Here is a 21,876-nt window from a genome sequence, read left to right as displayed (position 1 = left end):
AGCACATGGCCCCACGCAGGCTCGAACTCACGAACTGAACCGTGAGATCATGACCCGAGCCAAAATTAAGAGTTGGATGCGCAACGGACTGAGCCACCCAGGTGCCGCTGGTTCCTTTTTTATAGTAGACTTACCTGTGTGAATTCTATAGGATTGATTTCTTACAGGATACCTCCAGCCTGTAGTAACGTGGGATTGTAAAGGAATATTAAGCCGTAGATGAGCCTAGAGGATATCCGATAGCATGGGATATTGTTTGGTTTCTTTTCATGTTTGTAGCAAGAAAACCTATACTCTTTTAGCTATGCCATCTTTTTTTTTTTTTTAAAGAAAGCTAAATGGAAAGAATAAATGCTAGTTACATTGTAAACATTCTTACTGAAACAGAATCAGAGGGGGTGTTACTATCAGAATGCATTCTCCGCTAGATGCCAAAGAGGGGTAAAGAACAAACATATTCATTGCAGCCTGACTGACAACTGTGGGGGAAAATTGAAACAAACTAAATGTTCATTAGCTGAATAACTAAACTGCATATCATTATATAATCATTAAAATGTATCCACAGAGTTGTCAATAGCTTGAAAAATGCTTAAGTTTAGAAGTTACGTAAAAATGTGAAACCAGATATAAATGGTATATATAGAACCAAAAAAATGTGACTTGGGAAGAAGTGAGGAACCATATCAACAGCAGATCGCATTGCTTCTGGATGCTACGACTTTGGGTGGGTTTGCTCTTTCCTTCTTTACAGCTTTCGAAACCTTTGTTTTTCTTATCATTACAAGGTTTCATTTATACTAGAAAAAGTGTACTTCATGATTAAAAGCAAACTGAAGCAGGAAAAGATGTTAAGCATAAAAGGCAAGGTTCATATCATTCTGTTCACATGACTTGACTTGTGAATCCATTTAGTATAAGTTACAATATACCTGTCCGTTTGGATTTGCCACTCAATTTTGCAAAAGCACCCCTCAGAAACTCCAAGAACAGCAAGGACAAGATACACTGCACGCCATTCATTTACAAGTCTTGGGGACAGCTCAAGCTGTTTTGATTCGGTCTTCTGTGTTGGGCACTCTGAGTTCGCATGAACTAAACTGCTCGCCTGAGGAGTATGTCTACCGTCAAGAAAAGAGAAAATATTTGGGAAGTCCAGACTGATTTCTACTTGAGAATTCAGAATCTTTCTAATAGAACCTGTTACATGCCAGCTCTCAATTCTAGGATCCACCTCAAAATAGTCTTGGCTTCATGTTAACATTCTTAGTCATCTCTGAAGTATTTTCTAACAGAGTTGGCTGCCTTTGCTGTATAAATAAGTGACTCTCTTGCTGAAAAACCACCATTCTGAACTCCTTCTTTGCTTCTGATTATATTCAAGATTTTTAGCTTCTTCCTCAAAATTAATACACTGTGGATCTTAGCAGGAATCTTTAAAGTCTAAGTTCTAGCTCACCTTTTACTGACCTTCCAGCGCATCCCTCAGCCGCCTGAATATCACCAGTGTAAACAGGTTTCTTCTTCAGTGGGCAAAACAGTTTGCTAAACACTGCTAAGCTTCCTAATAACCTGAAGGAGTTAACACTGGCCTCCAAAGAGGGTTACTTCTAGACAGTATTTGAGGCAAGGAGAATGTGACTCAATGAGCCATGCACTTAGCTCCTCCCTGATGGGAGCACTGTAGTGATACCCACTTGGGTTTATCGGCAGACTAGCAGGCTGGCTACGTCACAAATATGCTCAGCCATCACAGTGTTCATTTTACAGAAGAATATCACGATCTTCCAATTCACTAAGAATAATCCGAGCAGAGTATCTTTCTGTTAGCATCAGAGCAACTGTGTTCAGCTAGTTCTGACTCACCAAGCAAAACAGCATTAAGGAAAATCAACAGAAGCAGTATCGGAAGATCCGAATGATAAAGGACCTGACCTTGCAAATAATGTTGGGATAGATTGTAATTCCATGATGTGTATATGTACTTGATCACACAAGAATCCCCGCCCCACCAGAGGGACAGGGCAGATTGTGAGAGAGACTGGAGCCTAGAATGGGATGTGCCTCCTGGGGGAGATCAGGTGCTACAGACACAAACTGAACTGAGGTGGGCGCTCTCAGCTGAGAGACATCCATCTAGAGGACAACAGAGACAGAACGGGGGCCAAAGGGATTTTAGGAGCAGATTCTTTTCAGATATCCTCATAGGTGGGTCAGGGGAGGGGGCAAGTTACTTTAGTCACCAGACCCCTGACCCAAGAACTGAATATGAGGGCCCAGCATGAATGCAGGTCCGTGCTTACAAAAGAACAGCAATACCACAAGGGTTATCAAATAGGGGCTTGGGCCGTGCAATGAGCCAAGGAAACCAGAACCAGGCCAGAAATGGAGATTGTTTTTAAACATTAAAATTTTTTCCCAGTGTAAAATCATTACCACAATCAGGCTGACGAACGCATTCATCATTTCACATAATTCCCATCTTTTTTAAGATTCGTTCTTATAATCAAGACAAATACTCAGTTGTCAGAAGCAAGACAATAAATGAGGCCAGGCTATCAACATGGTTGACATGACGTGGCATTCCAGGACAACCGAGTGAACACTCGTAAGAGCTCTGCAAATCCCTTCTGCTGAAGGCCACAATTGTTCCTAGAGCCAAAAGTGAGTCAGACCCCGTGATTACCTGTGAAATGGTCCCAAGGATATGGAGACGAGGGCTACGGAGTGTTGTAGGCAGACAGCATTTGGCAAGCAGCTGGCTCTAAGTGCAGGCTTAGAGTCTAGAGTGATCATAACAGACTTTGCATTTGGGTGTCCTCTATAGGAGGAATTTGTAGGAGGTACCACACGCAAGAGTCTGAACCCTGCTCATACTGGGGCCAATTAAGGACCGACTATTTTCACACATAAACACAATGTCTCATGCAAGAGACAAAATGAGATTGGAAAATCATTGCTTTTCCAGTCGAAAGTTAATCATTTACTCCCCCAAGATATAGTAAACATTTGCTGCGTGCATTGTACTGGGTTGACCTGTGTCCCCCAAGAAGATCCGTTCAAGTTTTAAACCCCATACCTACGCCTATGGTCTTGTTTGGAAATAGGATCCTTGCAGATGTAGTCAAGTTAAGATGAGGCCATACTGAGTGAGGGTTGGCCTTAATCCAGTGATGTGATCTGTAGAAGGGAAGGGAAGCTTGGATTCAGAGACAGACAGGGAGGCAGAGCCTGGCATGATGCTGCCATAAGTCGAGAATACCAATGCTCGCCAGCAACTACCAACTAGCAGCTGGAAGAAGCAAGGAAGAATACCCGCCCTGGAGCCTTCAGAAAAAGCATGGTCCTTGATGAGACTTCTAGCTTCCAGAAAAAAATTTGATATTTGAGGCTACCCAGTCCGTGGTACTTGGTCACGTACCTGGGAAGCTACTACGTGTTTTGCTACACACTGTGGGAGGTTCAAAAGTCACACACACAAAATAGTACCGTCTTTTCCCTTCTGTGTCATTTTAGTAACCCTGGAGCATTTGGTGAACTGAAGAGCTGGTTCAAAAGTTCTTACTAAAAGTTGTTACTACGTTGCATTAGATGAATGGAAGTTTAGGAATTCCAAATGAGAGCTTACTCTACCCGGAGGAGTCAACTATGGGGAAAAATAAAAATAACAAATAAAAAAAAAAGCAAGAACTCAAAGTTAAATGGCAACAACATACACGGAGTGCTTGACATATGCCAGGTGCAACAGTGTTGAGAGCTTTATCTAGTGTGTCTAACTTCCTACATCTCTGATTTCACCATCCCCATTGTACAACTAGGGCACTAGGTCTTAGGTGAAGGTAAGCAACTTGTCTGAAGTGACACATCTATCGAGTGGCAGGGCCAGGATTCAAACCCAGGTACGTTTGACTCAAGAATGCTCTTAACCATTCTTTACCATTCTGGACTCAATAATAGATATTTGGCGTCATCACATGTGGGTACTTAAAACCACAGGAATAGTCAAACTGCACAGTGTTTGTAGCAGGAACCATGGACGAATTTTCATTCAGAGTCTTCAATCTAAAACATCCCGTCATCACACCTACCAAAGGTGAGGATAGCGAGCTCTCCAATTTGCGCTTCCTCCACCCAACTCTGAAGTCACACAAGGGCAGGTACTTTATCCCACTTACTGTATAACAAATATTAAAAACAGGAACTGACACAAGGCATGGATTAACGATTAGTACTTTTTGAACTGAATCCTAGAGGTGACCCTAATTTAAGACACCAGTACAGAATAATTCCATTTATGATGCATGAAAACAATTAAAAACCTGGCAACATATCTAACCAAGGATGTGAAAGATTGCTGCACTGAAATCTATAAGACATTGATGAAAGGCACCGAAGACACAAATAAGAGGAAGATATTCTGTGCTCATGGATTGGAAGAATATTAATACTATATTAATATTAATATATTAATATTAATTAATATTAAATATTAATTAATATTAACGAATATATAATAACAATATATAATATATTATATATAATTAATTAATATTAATATTAATATCCAAAGCAATCTATAAATTCAGTGCAATCCCTATCAAAAGTCCAATGTCATTTTTCAGAAGTAGGAAAAATAATCCTAAAATGTGTAGGCAATCACCAAAGACCCCAAACAGCAATCTTGTGAAGGAAGAATGAGGCTGGAGGCATCATGTTCCCTGATTTCAAACTTTATATATTATAAACCTAGGATAATCAAGACACTATGTTATCGGCATAAAAACACGTATCTATTGAGCAGACTAGAGAGCCCAGAAATAAACCCATCAATTACAATTGACAACTGACAGTCAATTTATCTCAAAGGTGCCAAGAATACACAATAGGGAAAAGACAGCGTCTTTAATAAATGGTGCTGGGAAATGTGGACAGTCACATACAAAGAATGAAACTGGACCCCCATCTTACACCATACACAAACCTGAGCTCAAATTGATTAGGCTTAAATTTAAAATGGAAGTTAAATACTTAAATATAAGACCTTAAACGACAAAACTCCTTGAAGAAAACACAGCAGCGTGAACAACTTGACACTGAGCGTTGGCAATGACTTTTTTGGACATGGCACCCAACGTAAAGGCAATAAAAGAAAAAACAAACAAGCGGGACTTATCAACTAAAAAGCTTTTTCACAGCAAAGGAAACTAGTAACAAAATGAAGAGACAATCTATGGAATGGGAGAAAATATTTGCTAATTGTATATCTGATCCGGGGTTAATATCCAAAACATATACAGAACTCCAATAACTCACTAGCCAAAACCCAAATAAATCTCACTGAAAAATTGCCAGAGGGCTTGAACAGACATTCTTCAAGACATACAAATGGCCAACAGGTGCATGACAGGGTGCTCAACATTACTAATTATCAGGAAAATGCAAATCAAAACCATACTGAGATAACACCTTACAACTGTCAGAATGGCTATCATCCAAAAGATAATAAATAACAGGTGTTGGTGAGAGAATGGAAAAGAGGTAATCTTGATGCGCAATTGGTGGGAATGCAAACGGGTACAGCACTATGGGAAACAGTATGCAGGGTCCTAAGAAAACTAGCGATAGAACTACCATATGATCTTGTAATCCCACTTCGGGGTATTTATATGAAGAAAATAAAAACACTAGTCCAAAAGATCTTCACATTGCAGCATTGTTTACAATATCCAAGATATGGAAACCACCTAAGCGCCTATTGACAGACGAGTGGATAAAGAAGTTGTAAGACATACATATGAGTATTACCCAGCCATGAAAAAGGGAATCCCAACACTTGGAAAGATATAGATGGACGCGGAAAGCATTATGGTATGTGAAATAAGACAAAGACAAATACCAGGTTCCAAATACTGAAAAGGAGCCTAAAGAGGATGGGTGAAGAACCAGCTGATACTGAGGTCTCAGAAGTCAAGAAGAGAGGTCCAAGAGTTCTCTAGACTGAAGACAAGAAACAACAATGAATGAGGAAGAACCGGTATGGTTCACATTTAATGTCTTGGGCAACTTCTGAACAACCGTTTCAGTCCTTCCCTGAAATTGGGAGCCTGGGAAATGCAGGCAGTGAGAGGAGTTCAAAGGAAGAGAGAATGTTCTATTCCCAGCCCCCACAGGCAGAGAGGAAAGGGTGGTAACAGGTGGAGAGGGGCCAAGTAGATACAGGGAAGAGGAATCTGAGGCCCAGGTGTAGCCTTAAGGAGGGGGAAGCATATTTCTTTGTCCAAGCCTAAAATTAAAAAAAAAAAAAGAGACATCTAATTGGTTCATATCCATGTCTGTTTTCTAGTTAAGAGGTTTCTAAATCTGGCTGAGCATCTGAACCACCTGGAGAAAAATTTTTTATGTAGATTTTCAGGCATAACACTGAGAGATTATGCTTTAAAAATTCAAGATGTGGTTCAAGAATCTCTTCTTTTAAGACTCTGCCAAGGTGACTTTAGTAAACAGCCTTTACCTTTAACACTATTTCTCAAATCGAATTATTTCTTAGAAGTGAAACAATCTGCAAAGAATATCTGCTGCACTGTAAGTGGTAGCTTAAATTTATTACAATTATATACTCCACGTTACTAGCATAAGGTCGATAATTATACCAACGGGATATCCTCTATTTACTTACTTCTTCTGGCTCTTCGTAAGTCCCACTTCCATTTGGTAGCAGACAGAACCCGCTCATACACAAGGTCAGTTCCAAATAAATATAGCACATTTGACCCTGCTCTCTTGCAAGGCATACACGTTGCCTAGTAGAGAAGACCGACTTGAGTAAAAATTCTCCTGGGTCACGTTAAGGTGCCATTGCATCTTTTCCCTCAGGGCTTCCTATCCGCGTAGCTTCGGTGTATCCGTTGCTGACACTAATGCTTACTTTTATCTCCAGTCCCGTCTTCAAACTCAAACCTCATTCTGGCTTCTGTGATCAATCACCTTTTGGGCTTTTCCGGTTGGCCAGGCTGCCGGCTTTGACACGAGCGCCTCTCAGCCCTGAGTGTAGGTAAGAATCACGTAGAAGGCTTGTTAAACAGACTGCTGAGCCCCACGCCCAGAGATTGTCTATTATGAGGAGTGGCCCGTGAGTTTGCATTTCTCTTGAGCTTCTCTTGAGCGGCAGGGATGCCGCTGCGGCTACTGGTTCCAGGACCGTAGTTTAAGTAGCACTAACTGGAGCTGAGTGCAGCTTCTTGTCTTGGTCTACTTTTATTTATTTATTTTTTAATGTTTATTTCTGAGAGCGAGAGAGAAAGAATGAGCATGAGTGGGAGAGAGGCAGAGAGGCGGGGGGGAGGGGGGAAGGTGGGGGCAGACAGAGGATCCGAAGTAGGCTCTGCACGGACAGCAGAAAGCCTGACGCGGGGCTCGAACCCATGAGATGTGAGATGATGCCCTAAGCCAAAGTCAGACACTTAACCGACCCAGCCACCCAGGTGCCTCTTTCTCGGTCTACTTTGGACCGAGACTTTCTACAACCCTCACGTCATGAGCCACAAGCGTCCTCTGTCAGCTGCCAGCTGGCCCTGCCTCACCTGTACTAAGTTGTTCACAGCACGTGAAGAGAGTCTTCTCTAATTACGGCAGGCATTTGTGAATAGATTGCCTTCAAACCTCCCTTTCGAGGATTCAAACAGGATGTTAAGCCAGTTTTCTCCACGGCCCTGATGTTGAACAGATTTTCTGTGCACAAATAATGTTAAAAATTGCATCTTGAACGTTATGTCAGGTATAAAAGTTGCACAGGAGAGAATATAACGGATCTATGTTTTACACAGATTCTTTTGCAAAGTTTTTCATACGTAGGAAAAAAAAAACCCACTCTGACTTTACAGTTAGTCGTATCGGTAAGGAAATATTGGAGAGGAGGTTCAGGGAAAAATAATAAAAATTTACCAGACTGTTTTCATCATACTGTGATTTATAACTGCCGAAGCATAAAATAAGTGTAAGCAGTTGCTGTGGCTTTAACATTATATTCTTAACTGTTGGAGGATTTTGAGCTCTAATTGGCTGACCGACGTCCATATCTCCCAGAACTAAAAAGCTGTCCCATGGCTCATATCCTCAGGTATGGATATGCGACTCGCCCCCACTCCAATTCCTTTTTCTGTTTTGTCTCACTGCCACCTCTCCGTTGCTCAACGCCAAGCCCCCTCCCCTGCTGCTCCCATCACGGCTTCCAGTATCTGCCAGAGAGTTCTTCCCTTCTATTTGTCTAACTTTCTTCACTCTTATTTCTTCCACCTCCTGCCATTTCTCATACCAATTAGTTTTGACATTGAAAAGATAAGCCTTCGTAACTCAGTAGACATAGCTTGCTTATTCTGCTCATCTCTTCCATTCTTCTCTACCATCATCCCCTACCTGTGGGAAACCTGCCCTCAACTAGATGTTTCTGGTGGGGCTGTTGATCAGAATACCCCATATCTGCCTTACTCAACCCAACCCATTTGGCCGCATGCATGTACATGAAAATATTCTCCTTTCCCCTTGGCTGTGATAATGGCCCCCAGTCGAGCACACTGTACAAGTGGGGCTGTTTAGAGTACTCCTTTGGGATTTTATGTATGGGACAGCTCTGGAGGGACTGAGGTAATATGATAGAGCCTTACCGCCACTCACCCGCCTCACCACATGGCAGAATCTTATCTGTGGTAGAATGGACCGTGACAATCCTGAGAGAGAAATGACTGGAGAGAAGGGCAGGACATGGAGTGGGACAGAATGAATGAATAAATAAAAGCAATGACCCCAAGTCCCTAGAATCCCTGTGACAAGCTTTACACCATCCCCCGGTCATGGAATCAATGAATTCTCTCTCTCCCTCTTTCTTAATCTGGTCTGAGTTTAGTTTCTGCCACCTGTGGCTGAAAAAGGGCTGAGAGTTCATAACCAATGATAGCACTTCTTTTCTACCAAAGGGAAAGTTACTCTTCCCTGCACACGGGACATTAAAATATGGGACTTCTGCAGGCTCAGCTGTGTCTGCTCCTGAGTGAGGTTAAGCCCTTCCCTTCCTCCTTCCATGTCAGAGTTGTGTCTTATCTAGCTCCTTCTCCACTTGGAACTCAGAAACATTCTCCAGGGTAGTGTTTCTCAAACTCTGTGTGGGGAAGGATGAGATTTTTAAATTTCCACTTTCTGCCAGAGTGATGGTTTTGTAAAAAACTATAAAAATGAATTACTAGACCATGTGCTTGGATATCGTAGCGATGTCAAAATGCTATGGAAGTTTCTAAATACTGTCAAGTTTTCTTCATATCGCATCATGGACAAGTAACAGTTGGTGGGCCACAGACCGTCTGTGGCATTGAGAAATGCCAATACAGAGAGCTGGTATAGTGCGACTGGTTTTAATGCCTCTACTTTAATTTTCAGAATTTATTTATAAGAAACGTGTTTTGTATAGAAACAGCACGATGTAAGATAAAAACCAGAATCTGCTTCTGGTTCTGTCACAAATAAGTTAGATATCTACGGTCTAATCTCTTAAAATAATTGGATTTTAGAAAAGCCTGATTTTAACTGAAAAAAAGAAGCTTATGACACTAGGTCTTAAAGGGCTTTCAAAACACATCAAGAACGTATTAAACATGCTAATACTCTCCCATCTCCTTATATATTACTTAATAAAATTTCCATGGAAAATGTTGTTTTGGCATCATATAAAATGGCTTCGTGCATAAGGGGTTTCACAAAATGCGTAAGTCTCACAAAACTCACACACAGATTTTTGTAAATATACAAAAAGCATCAGAAGATGGTCTTAATTTTTAAAAAGGCAGGGGCGCCTGGGTGGCGCAGTCGGTTAAGCGTCCGACTTCAGCCAGGTCACGATCTCGCGGTCCGTGAGTTCGAGCCCCGCATCGGGCTCTGGGCTGATGGCTCAGAGCCTGGAGCCTGTTTCCGATTCTGTGTCTCCCTCTCTCTCTGCCCCTCCCCCGTTCATGCTCTGTCTCTCTCTGTCCCAAAAATAAATAAAAACATTGAAGAAAAAAAAATTTTTTTAAAAAGGCTGATATGACTAGCAATGTCTAAATCTTTTCAAAAGATGACAAGAACTAAGAAATAAAAAGGTTACTTTGGAGAGTAGGAAAAATTACGGGTTTGGGACACGTTTAAACCTTTCTTTTTATATGATAAAAAGTTGTTGTGCATAATTCTGAATCTGGTGTGCCTCAGAAAATGCCTGATCCTTCTTTCTGATATTTCTAAAATCGAGTCTTGTTGGCTTATTTCAAACATCGCTTTGCCTTTCAGAGTTCAATCTTTGTCATCACGCAAATAGTGTAAGAACGGCCAGTAGAAACATTCCGGGAGATTGTTCAATCTCGTGAAGAGAGACAGTTTTCAGAGTAAGAAATGAATTCTTCCTCTTTTTTTCTTCTTAAAATCAGTCTTGTGTTTTCACAAAAATTCACTCAAGTGTTTGATACGTATATGAGGGGAAAATCAATTCTTCTGGGATTTACATATGTTTTCGGAAAGGACAGAAATTGCAAAATGTAAGCACTATATTATGTTGAAAGATGCAAAATGTTAACCATAAATGAAAGAGGAGAGAGGTTATCATGTGGAATCAAGATATATGGTATCTATTCCAACGTTCTCATGTACTGTTAATAAGTTTCTGATGTTTAAGTTTTATATGTGGGTTGGGGGAGGAGAAGTAAGGAGAATACTTTCTAACAACATTTTGAACTTTGCATGCACTTCCTATCTCCAATATCCAATAGAATCCATTCTATTCCACTTGTTAATCTATCCACTCAAAAACTGCCTAGTGATCTCATATTTAAAAAAAAAAAATTAAGGGGTGCCTGGGTGGCTCAGTCGGTTAAGCATCCGACTTCGGCTCAGGGCGTGATCTTGTGGTCCGTGAGTTTGAGCCCCGCGTTGGGCTCTGTGCTGATGGCTCAGAGCCTGGAGCCTGTTTCAGATTCTGTGTCTCCCTCTCTCTGACCCTCCCCCATTCATGCTCTGTCTCTCTCTGTCTCAAAAATAAATAAACATTAAAAAAAATTAAGTTTATTTATTTTGAGAGACAGAGAGAGTGGAGGAGAGGCAGAAAGAGAGGGAGAGAAAGAATCCCAGGCAGTCTCCGTGCTATCAGCGTGGAGCCTGATGCAGGGCTCGAACTCATGAACTGTGAGGTCATGACCTGAGCCCAAACCAAGAGTCAGATGCTTAACCAACCGAACCACCCAGGCGCTCCGATCTTATTTTTTAAAAAATCACTCCCAGAGAAAAACCACATAAATTCTATCATGAACAAATAGAAACATCTACATACATGTGCTGATCAATATATTCCTTCAGTGCCCTGCATATCCCCCTTCAGGACCAATACATGAACGTACCTCATTGGTTTGTTTCATCAGATGCCTCATTTTACTAAGATTTCCAAAACTCAATTTTGCAAGCTTATCTGAAACATCACTGTTGCCACTGAAGGCTTCATCTTTATCATCATACATACGGTGTACCTGTGTGTTTGAGCAGGTGACAATCTATGACATGGCATAACATTCCAAAGGTAAGACAGTACCTCCAGTGATAACTATTGCCCTCCCATCTCCTCCCCTACCCGTACAGTTCACTTCTAACAGGGGTGTCTACAATTTCCAACCCCGTGTGTACCTTTCCAATGACATCCTTACATACACTTAACCAGTTCATGCGTATGTATTTTCTCTTTTTTTTCTTTATCAAAAAGTAGCACACTCTACAGGCCATTCTATACTTGACAATATTTCTTGGACATCCTTACGTATCCATATATGTCTCAATCTTGAGTAGCTACATACTTTTCTACCAAATGAGAGTACCACAATTTATGTATAGAGCCCCTATTCAATGAGTATAACTGTTAAGACAGGCTACCTCCAAACTGAGAGGCCATTTATATAGAAAGAAATACCACATCAGTGTGTTCATGTCTGACTCATCCTCCCAAGTCCTGGCAATTCCCTCTGCAATTTATTGCTATGAGATAATGTCCCATTCTCAATGGACCAGTTTCATGCTTCACACCTTGGCTGGGATCTGTACTGCGAGGCAGGATCCTGTAGTGGCTGAGAATCAGGAGATCTGAGCTTGTGCCTGGCTCTACCTTTTACCAGATGGTAAACTTACCTTAGGCAAGTTACTTATATTTCTAGGCTAGAATTCCCTCATGTGTAATTAGGAATAATAATTACTATACCTTTCTCAAAGGATTACTTGTGAAAGCTGTATAACCTAACATATGTAATGCCTTTAACCCAGTGCCTGGAACATAATTAGTATCCCCCAAAGTGGTACCTCTCAATCCTAGGGACATTTAGATTAATTACGCTTCAGCAGAACAAAAGGGTGAGAGGTTCTCATTTATTTGCCATGTGACGGCATTTCCTTTACTGTTAACCATAAGGCACGGATCACCTTTTATTAGGGGAAGATGGTGTATATTGCAAGACCTACGCTGTCTTATTGCCAAGTTTTGATTATATCGTGGCAAAGGAAAGAGAACAAATGCATAAGATTCTCTTTAGTCTTTTATCTTTCCTAATGTCAGGGAAATTCTGCATGCTTTCTTCTTTGCCAGAAGCTCAAATGAGGAAGGGAAGGGTGGAACTACATGTCATCATCGCCAGTCACATTGAATTATTCTGAGGGAGAGAAGTTCCTGTTAACAGAGCCTTGTGGATGAACCTCTCCTTGATGGTCCCTCCTAAGATCAGAAGAGGGGACACTGAGGGGTGTGTCTTCAGTTCTCCTTAGACAATGGAAACAGTTCCATCAGAGACCTTATCATCACAGCAATCTGAGGAGCCAGTGTGGTAATACCTGATTGTTACCAAATGCTAATAAAGGGATCTGTAGAAGCCCTTATTCAGTATTTAGAGTACAGAGCCTTTCACTATAAAGGCTATAGTATAAAGTCTATATAGAGAAGAAATCTATTAATTAGTGTGAGACCTAAAAGGAAGAAAAAAAGATGATCTCTAGTATAAAAAATTCTCCCATAGAGTCCTAAGGCTTAACTTTTCTTGCACCACCCTTACAGTAGTAGGTATATTCCTCCTCCATGAACTGTGTTCCTTCTCTCCCCTGAACCTGGAAAGACCCTTCTTCCTTCCTCCCTGCCTCCCTCTCAGATTGTCATGAGCCCCTTCGATGCTGGGTGTGTGTTCCATGTTCCTCACGATGTTGTTTCTGACCACACTAGCCCTTCTTTACATCCATTCTCCTGAGCCCTCAGCTGTGATTCTTAGCCTTTGCTGCAACACTGACCCCACTGAGAATGTGATTAAAGCCACGGATCTTCTGTATCCATTTATCCACCTGAAAACTGCATATATACACATACGCAAAAACTAATTTGGCAGTTTGAGAACCCCCAAACCTATCCTTGAAATCCTAGGTTCTGTAACTTTTCTCTCCAAACCAACCAACTTGGTACTGCCTTGTATCGCCATTTAGCTGATAAACAGAATATATATGTTATCTCCCTTCTAGGTTAGTAAACTCCCGAACACTTAACTTGTTAGTATCATTCTCAGTGTTCTACAAGTATCTCTTAAATACAGGTGCCTCCCAGGAGTTAGGGGTGCACCAGGAAAAGCAAGAAGTCATAATGCAGACTCCCAACCCCGGTTTCCCATTAGAACCACCTGAAAGCTTTACAAATACTGAGGCCAAGCCCCTGCGCCCGGAGTTCTTACTTAATTGGTCTTAGGTGTAGTCTTGGCCTAGTGACTTTTAAAAAAAAGCTCTCAAGTCATTCTAATAAGAAGGCAAAGTTGAGAACCACGGGTGGGTAGTAATAGTGAAATTTCTTCACGCTCATGGAGTTTGAACTGAATTCTCTTACTTTCAAGCTGCATGATCTTAGCCAGGTTATGTAATTGCTATTAGGCTCAGTTTCCTCAACCATAAAGCGAAGATCATGGCAAATTTAGCTTTACATGTTGTTCCAAGGATTAAAGGAGATAAATATTGAAACAGTTGACAGGGTCAGGCAAACAGTCAGCACTCAGTAAATATAAGCTGCTACTGTTACTTAAAATAATAAATGCACACATGGCAGATAATACAGTAAGCACATCACAACCCAGGCCTAGGTGCCCCGCCCTCTTAGAAACAACACGGGTGACTACCGCTCAACTACCAGTAACCTCCTCCTAGCCATTATTTTCAGAGAGTTTTCTCCATGTTCTTGTGCTACGGTTCAGCTACGTCAGATGATCCTGTTTCTGGGTGTGGCACTAGAAGCAGCAAAGAGTCTCAATGGAAATATTCAGTGAAAGAAACTCAGGAAGGTATATAAATGATGCAATGTGGCTTTTCTAAGTCAGCATCCTTGACCAGCTGAAACTAGCAGGTGCACCTGGCCAGGTATAATCACCGAGCACATGCAGACCCCTGCCTTCCTAGCACTAGCACTCTCCCAGATTCCTTAAGAATTTTCCTGTGGGAGGGGCGCCTGGGTGGCGCAGTCCGTTAAGGGTCCGACTTCAGCCAGGTCACGATCTCGCGGTCTGTGAGTTCGAGCCCCGCGTCAGGCTCTGGGCTGATGGCTCAGAGCCTGGAGCCTGTTTCCGATTCTGTGTCTCCCTCTCTCTCTGCCCCTCCCCTGTTCATGCTCTGTCTCTCTCTGTCCCAAAAATAAATAAACGTTGAAAAAAAAATTAAAAAAAAAATAAATAAAAAAAAAAGAATTTTCCTGTGGGAGATCGGCTTCAGGGATGACAACTGCCTTGGCAATGCTTTTGTGCAATAATCATCCACGTATAACTATGTTTTTCTCAGGTTCAAACTGTTCTGTCTGTATTTTAGGATTATAGCAAATCTGAAAAGGTAAAGAAACGATATATTAAATATAAATTTATCATTAGAAACAAATGTGATCTTTGTTTCATTTGGGTGAAGGCTAGTTTCCTTTTTTGTTGTTGTTTTTAAATCAAGGGATTTTTAAATTTTCATTGCGTTTTTTTAAGTAGGCTCCATGCTCAACATGGGGCTTGAACTCATGACCCTGAAATCTGGAGTTGCACACTCTACCGGCTGAGCCAGCCAGGCGCCCTGAATCCTAGTTTCCGAATGTCTTTCTATAAAGATGAAACTGAGAAAATAAAATTGAGCATGGATTTAAAAGCTAAAAAAAGCTAAACCCCCCCCCAAAGCTAAAAACTCTAAGAAGTATCAGTGAGGTCCCACAAATAGAAGAGCAAGACATAAGCACATCAATCCATCTCAGCCTCAGTTTCTTCTATTTAAAATGGGTGTAGCCAAGTTAAGGATGGGTGGGAAAACACATTAGGATGAGAAAATTCACACTTCGAAGCCACAATGTTCTGGGGGCACCTGGGTGGCTCAGCCGGTTCAGTGGCCGACTTTGGCTCAGGCCTCGATGTCGCCTCGATGTTCATGAGTTTGAGCTGCGTTGGGCTCTGTGCTGGCAGCTCAGAGCCTGGAGTCTGTTTCAGATTCTGTGTCTCCCTCTCTCCCTGCTCCTCCCCCACTCGTGCTCTCTCTGTGTCTCTCTCTCTCAAAAATAGGTAAACATTAAAAATATTTTTTTTAACGTTTATTTATTTTTGAGACAGAGAGAGACAGAGCATGAACGGGGAGGGGCAGAGAGAGAGAGGGAGACACAGAGCCGGAAGCAGGCTCCAGGCTCTGAGCCATCAGCCCAGAGCCCGACGCGGGGCTTGAACTCACGGACCACGAGATCGTGACCTGAGCTGAAGTCGGACGCTCAACCGACTGAGCCACCCAGGCGCCCCAAACATTAAAAATATTTTTGAAGCCGCAATGTTCTGCTTTGACTCCCTGATCCACCCTTTGCAAGTTATATGACCCTGGTAAGTTACTGAACTTTCAAAGCCATGATAGATGGTGGTAATTTAAAAGACTGTAACAGCATAAAATGTTTAGAACCGTGTTTTGTGCAGAGTAGGAATTTGGCAGATGTTAGCTTGCACTCTTCCTGACAGACATTCATCTATGGTGAAATTAGATATTTTCCCACAATGAGTGGACATGCAGGATATTAGGCAGAGGCTTTTACTGATGCATTTCTCCAAAACACTCCCTCTTCCTGCAAGAAAACTAGAAACAACAACAAAATTATATTAACTCATTTTAACTGAGTGAAAGTGATGCTGAATCCTGTGTACTTGGGAAGTAAAGATACATGCACAATAAAAACAAATGAAAATTTAACGATTTCAATGGAAATACACAGACCTGAACCCCACTAATAAGATATAGAATAATGAAACCCTGGATCTCCTGTTCCCTAATGGCTGGGGTCTTTCCTCTGAGCTGTTCAATAGAGCATACTTCGTGATTTTGATGGTGTTACGTATCTGTCAACTCTCTATATGCATGACAAATAATCTTTACATGATTCATCTTTTCTCTCCACGGTTCATGATCTGTTCCAGACCACCGGTGCCCAGGCCTCTGTGACATTACACTAGAACCCCGCAAGCCCAAATCTTTCTCCACTAATTTTATTGATTTTTTACATGACATGCTTTGGCAAAATGTGCTACTTTGTGACAGGGCCATTTTCATGTTATTGAAATGAATTATCATGGAGCATTACTATTAGAGAAAATATTTTTCCCCTTCCAGGGCAACTTCATCAATCATATCGAGTTAGTTTTGCATTCAAGGAAACAATCCTTAAAATCAAACGAGTAACTGAATTAACTTTTCCTATCCCACCTTATTCACATGTTTTTTTCTATCCCTCTAATTTCTCCTTTCTGTCATTCCATTTTTGATCTCCCTCTCTCTGTTCCTTTCTGACAACTAGAAGAGGAAATTCAAATGATTTCAAGTTGAGGCCTACTACGCTTGGCAGTTTATACTCTTCCCTCTTATAACTTCCGGCATATTAAGTTAATTCTAGACCATAGTCCATTCTAATCCCTTCTCATTCTGCTTTGGAGAGTTCAGTACAAAAGCAAATAATGTTGTTATAAAAATGGAAATTAGAACTACATACAATGATCAACTATGGTTGTTTTGTTAACAGTTTTATTAAAAATAAATAATACTGTTTGGTTAGGTTTATTCCTAGGTATCTTATGGTTTTTGGTGCAACTGTAAATGGGATTGATTCCTTGATTTCTCCTTCTGCTGCTTCATTATTGGTGTATAGAATTGCAATGGATTTCTTTTTATTTCTTTTTATTTTTTATATAAAACAAAATTTTAATGTTTATTTTTTGAGAGACAGAGACTGCAACAGAGCATGAGCAGGGGAGGGGCAGAGAGAGAGAGGGAGACACAGAATCCAAAGCAGGCTCCAGGCTCTGTCAGCACAGAGCCCGACATGGGACTCAAACCCACGAACCGTGAGATCATGACCTGAGCTGAAGTCAGACACTTAACTGACTGAGCCACCCAGGTGCCCCTGAATACAACCGATTTCTGTATGTTGATTTTATATCCTATGGCTTTGCTGAATTAACATAGCAGTTCTAGAAGTTTTTTGCTGGAGTCTTTGCGGTTTTCCGTGTAGAGTATCATGTCATCTGCAAAGAGTGAAAGTTTGATTCTTCTTTGGCAATTTGCATGCCTTTTATTTCATTTTGTTGTCTTATTGCTGAGGCTAGGACTTCCAGTACCATGTTGAACAACCATGGTGAGAGTGGACATCCCTGTCGTGCTTCTGAACTTAGGGGGAAAGCTCTCAGTTTTTCCACACTGAGGATGATACTAGTTGGGAGCCTTGCATATATGGCCTTTATGATGTTGAGGTATGTTCCTTCCATCCTTACTTTCTTAAGGGTTTTTATCAAGAAAGAAGGCCACAGTTTGTCAAATGTTTTTTTTTCAAATGCTTTTATCTACTGAAAGGATCAAATGGTTCTTATCCTTTCTTTTATTAATGTGGTATATCCTCTCGGTTGATTTGTGAGTACTGAACGAGCCCTGCAGCCCAGGAATAAATCCTACTGGGTCATGGTGAATAATTCTTTCAATGTACTGTTGAATTCAACTTGCTAGTATCTTGTTGATAATTTTTGCATCCAGTTTCATCAGGGATATTGGCCTGTAAATTGCCTTTTTAGTGGTATCTTTGCCTGGTTTTGGAATGAAGGTATGCTGGCTTCATAGAATGAGTTTGGAAGCTTTACTTTCATTTCTATTTTTTGGAACAGCTTGAGAATAATAGGTATTCACTCTGCTTTAAACGTCTGGTAGAATCCTCCTGGGAAGCAATCTGGCCCAGGACTCCAGATCTGTATGCTGAAAACTATAGAAAGCTTATTAAAAAACTGAAGACACAACAAATGGAAAAACATTCCATGCTCATGGATCAGAAGAACAAATATTGTTAAAATGTCGATACTACTGAGAACAATCTACATAGTCAATATAAGCCCTATCAAGATAACACCCAGAATCCTTCACAGAGCTAAAAAAAAATCCTAAAATTTGTATGGAACCAGAAAAAAACCCCAGAAAAGTCAAAATAATGTTGAAAAGAAGACCAAACCTGGAGGCATCACAATTCCAGAATTCAAGCTGTATTACAAAGCTGTAATCATCAGGGCAGTATGGTACTGGCATAAAAACAGACACATAGATCAATAGAACAGAACAGAGAACCCAGGCATGAACCCACAAATATATGGCTAACTAGTCTTTGACAAAACAGGAAGGAGTATCCAATGCAAAAAAAAGACAGTCTCTTCAGTAAATAGTGTAGGAAAACTGGACAGCGACATGCAGAAAAATGAACCTGGACCACCTTCTTACACCATACACAAAAATAAACTCAAAATGGATGAAAGACCTAAATGTGAGACAGGAAACCATCAAAATCCTAGAGGAGAAAACAGGCAGCAACCTCTTTGACCGCGGCAACTTCTTACTCGGCATGTCTCCAGAGGCAAGTGAAATAAAAGCAAAAATGAACTACTGGGACCTAATCAAGATAAGTAACTTCTGCACAGTGAAGGAGACAATCAACAAAACTAAAAGGCAACTGACAGAATGGGAGAAGATATTTCCAAATAACATATCAGATAAAGGGTTAGTATCCAAAATCTATAAAGAACTTACCAAACTCAACATCCAAAAAACAAATAATCCAGTGAAGAAATAGGCAGAAGACATTAATAGATACTTTTCCAAAGAAGATAACCAGATGGCAAACAGACACATGAAAAGATGTCCAACATCACTCATCATCAGAGAAGTACAAATCAAAACCACAATGAGATACCACCTCATACCTGTCGGAATGGCTAAACTTAGGAAACAACAGATGTTGGCCAAGGATGCAGAGAAAGGGGAACTCTTTTGCACTGCTGGTGGGAGTGCAAGCTGGTGTAGCCACTTGGGAAAACAGTGTGGAGGTTCCTCAAAAAATTAAAAACAGAATTACCCTACAACCCAGCAATTGCACTACGGAGCATTTACCAAAGGAGGCAAAAATGCTGATTCAAAGGGGTACATGCACCCCAATGTTTATAGCAGCACTATCAACAATAGCCAAATTATGGAAAGAGCCCAAATGTCCATTGACTGATGAACAGATAAAGAAGGAGTGGTAGATATATACAATGGACTACTACTCAGTGATCAAAAAGAATGAAATCTTGCCATCTGCAGCCACATGGATGGAATCAGAAGATATTATGCTCAGTAAAGTAAGCCAGAGAAAGGCAAATATCATATTATTTCACTCATATGGGTAACTTAAGAAACAAAACAGATGAACATAGGGGAAGGGAAGGAAAAGTAAGATAAAAACAGAGAGGGAAGCAAACCATAAGAGACTCTGAAATACAGAGAACAAACTGAGGGTGTCTGGAAAGGTGTAGGGCAGGGGGATGGGCTAAATGGGTGATGGGCATTAAGGAGGGCACTTGTTGGGATGAGCACTGGGTGTTATACGTAAGTGATGAATCACTGGGTTCTACTCCTGAAACCAATACTATGCTGTATGTTAACTAACTGGAATTTAAATACAGAAATTTTTAAAAAGCAAAATAAAACACAAATATGCCCCTGCTGCAGCACCCCCTACTGCCTTTGCCACTTTTCATTATTAAACTACTGAAGTTTAAAATAAATACATAAATAAATAGATAACACTGAAAAATTCTAAATAAAATCTGTTTTTTAATCTGTTATAAAAAGAACTTTGAGAAATAGTCTAAATTATTCTATTATTTTATCTATTATCTACCTATTCCATAGATCAATTCTAGTCTGGACAGTTTGGCACATAGTAAGCATTCCAATAATTGAAGAATAAACAAGTAGAAAATAACATCAACTGAAAAAAATACTTGATTTTTTTTAATTGATGCAGTCTCATTATCAAAGGTGCTAAAAACTAAATTTTCTGTCCTAAATCTTTGGATATAAAAGGCTTAAGACCAATCATAGCTAGTCTCTTACAATAAGCTAACTATAAAACTTTTATTAAAGTATTTTCTGAGGCTTCTAGAACTATCACAGTTTCATCTAAATATAGATCAAGCAAAGTTCATAGATTAAATCTATTATGACATAATTACTGCAGTTTTCATTCTGATGGCAATAAAATGTCTGGTATTTTCTTTCTTTATGAGGCGTCAAGAGCAAGAGAGGGGCACCTGATAGCTCAACTGGCTAAGCATCCAACTCGATTTTGGCTCAGGTCAGGATCTCATAGTTTGTGGGACAGAGCCCCGAGTCAGGCTCCATGCTGACAGCAAGGAGCCTGCTTGGGATTCTCTCTCCCTCTCTTTCTGACCCTCTCCTGCTTGTGCTCTTTCACTCTGTCTCTCAAAATAAATAAATAACCTTAAAAAAAAGAGCAAGTGAAACTAATCACTCCTGCAATTTCAGTGTTAAACAAAAAACTGTTTTGTTGTAATAACAAGCCTAGGAAAGCATTAGGTATCAGTGGCCAAAATGTGGTCAGCTATACCAGTAACACGTATACCCAAAAAAATACCTATTAAAATGCAGGTTGGGGGGTTCCTGACTGGCTCAGTTGGTTAAGCATCTGACTTCAGCTCAGGTCATGATTTTATAGTTTGTGAGTTCAAGCCCTGCATCGGGCTCTGTGCTGACAGCTCAGAGCCTAGAGCCTGCTTGGGATTCTGTGTCTCCCTCTCTCTCTACCCCTCTCTCTGTTTCTGTTTCTCTCTCTCTCAAAAATAAACAAACATTCAACAAATTAAAAAAAAATGCAAGTTGGCAACATTAGAGGAGTCATTCCAGTTCGAACAGATCATCTTATGTAAATCACATTAAAATCAAACACAATCTTAGCTATGTTCAGTGTTGCATTATAGCTGGCATGAAAGTAACGAGGTATCATTTTGTGGTAATTAAGGATATGTCACTTTTTGTTCACCTGGCCCAGTTTAATCTCTGTTTCACAGAATTTAGGATGTACCAGGTGGCACTTCATTCTAGAAAACCCTGTGGTCTCCCAGCAACTCAAAGGAAGATAAAAGTGTTATGTTGTTGGCTTTTAAAAATCACTCAGAGACAATCTACTTTAAAAATTAAAAACATAGATGACACTCAAAGAAGAAAAACCACCAGGCTGGTTAGAGCAAAAAAAAAAAAAAACAAAAACAAAAAAACTGCTCACTTTGAAAATTTTGTTCTATAACTTTTACCAGCCTAGTGTCTTTTGATTTGCATAAAGACAAAAAAAATGCAAGTCTCAAGATAGTCCAAAAAACCATCAAGTTAAGTGAAAGTAGTTATACTTCAAGTGTCTTTTTGGTAACAAATATCATTTGAATATTGCATAAGTTTTTTTTTAAGTTTATTTATTTATTTTTTGAGAGAGAGAGCATGCATCCATAG

The 21,876-nt window shown here is 40.4% G+C and overlaps 1 protein-coding gene and 1 long non-coding RNA gene across 4 annotated transcripts in view; one reads left to right on the top strand and one right to left on the bottom strand.

Moving 5' to 3' along the window:
- NECAB1 (N-terminal EF-hand calcium binding protein 1) overlaps positions 1-21,876 on the bottom strand; it is a 197,788-nt gene that overhangs the window by 118,677 nt on the left and 57,235 nt on the right. The window lies entirely within an intron of this gene.
- The window catches only part of LOC109496090, a 44,252-nt gene that overhangs the window by 1,736 nt on the left and 20,640 nt on the right, over positions 1-21,876 (top strand). The window contains exons 2-3 of one of the 2 annotated variants that reach the window (XR_006592660.1): positions 6,938-7,051; positions 10,309-10,403. This is a non-coding gene — a long non-coding RNA (uncharacterized LOC109496090). The remainder of the gene's footprint in view (positions 1-6,937; positions 7,052-10,308; positions 10,404-21,876) is intronic. The other variant, XR_006592661.1, reaches the window with a different exon arrangement.

This window comes from Felis catus, chromosome F2 (genome assembly GCF_018350175.1).
Source record: "Felis catus isolate Fca126 chromosome F2, F.catus_Fca126_mat1.0, whole genome shotgun sequence".
Taxonomy (NCBI): Eukaryota; Metazoa; Chordata; class Mammalia; order Carnivora; family Felidae; genus Felis; species Felis catus.
This window is presented reverse-complemented; position numbering and strand designations above follow the sequence as displayed.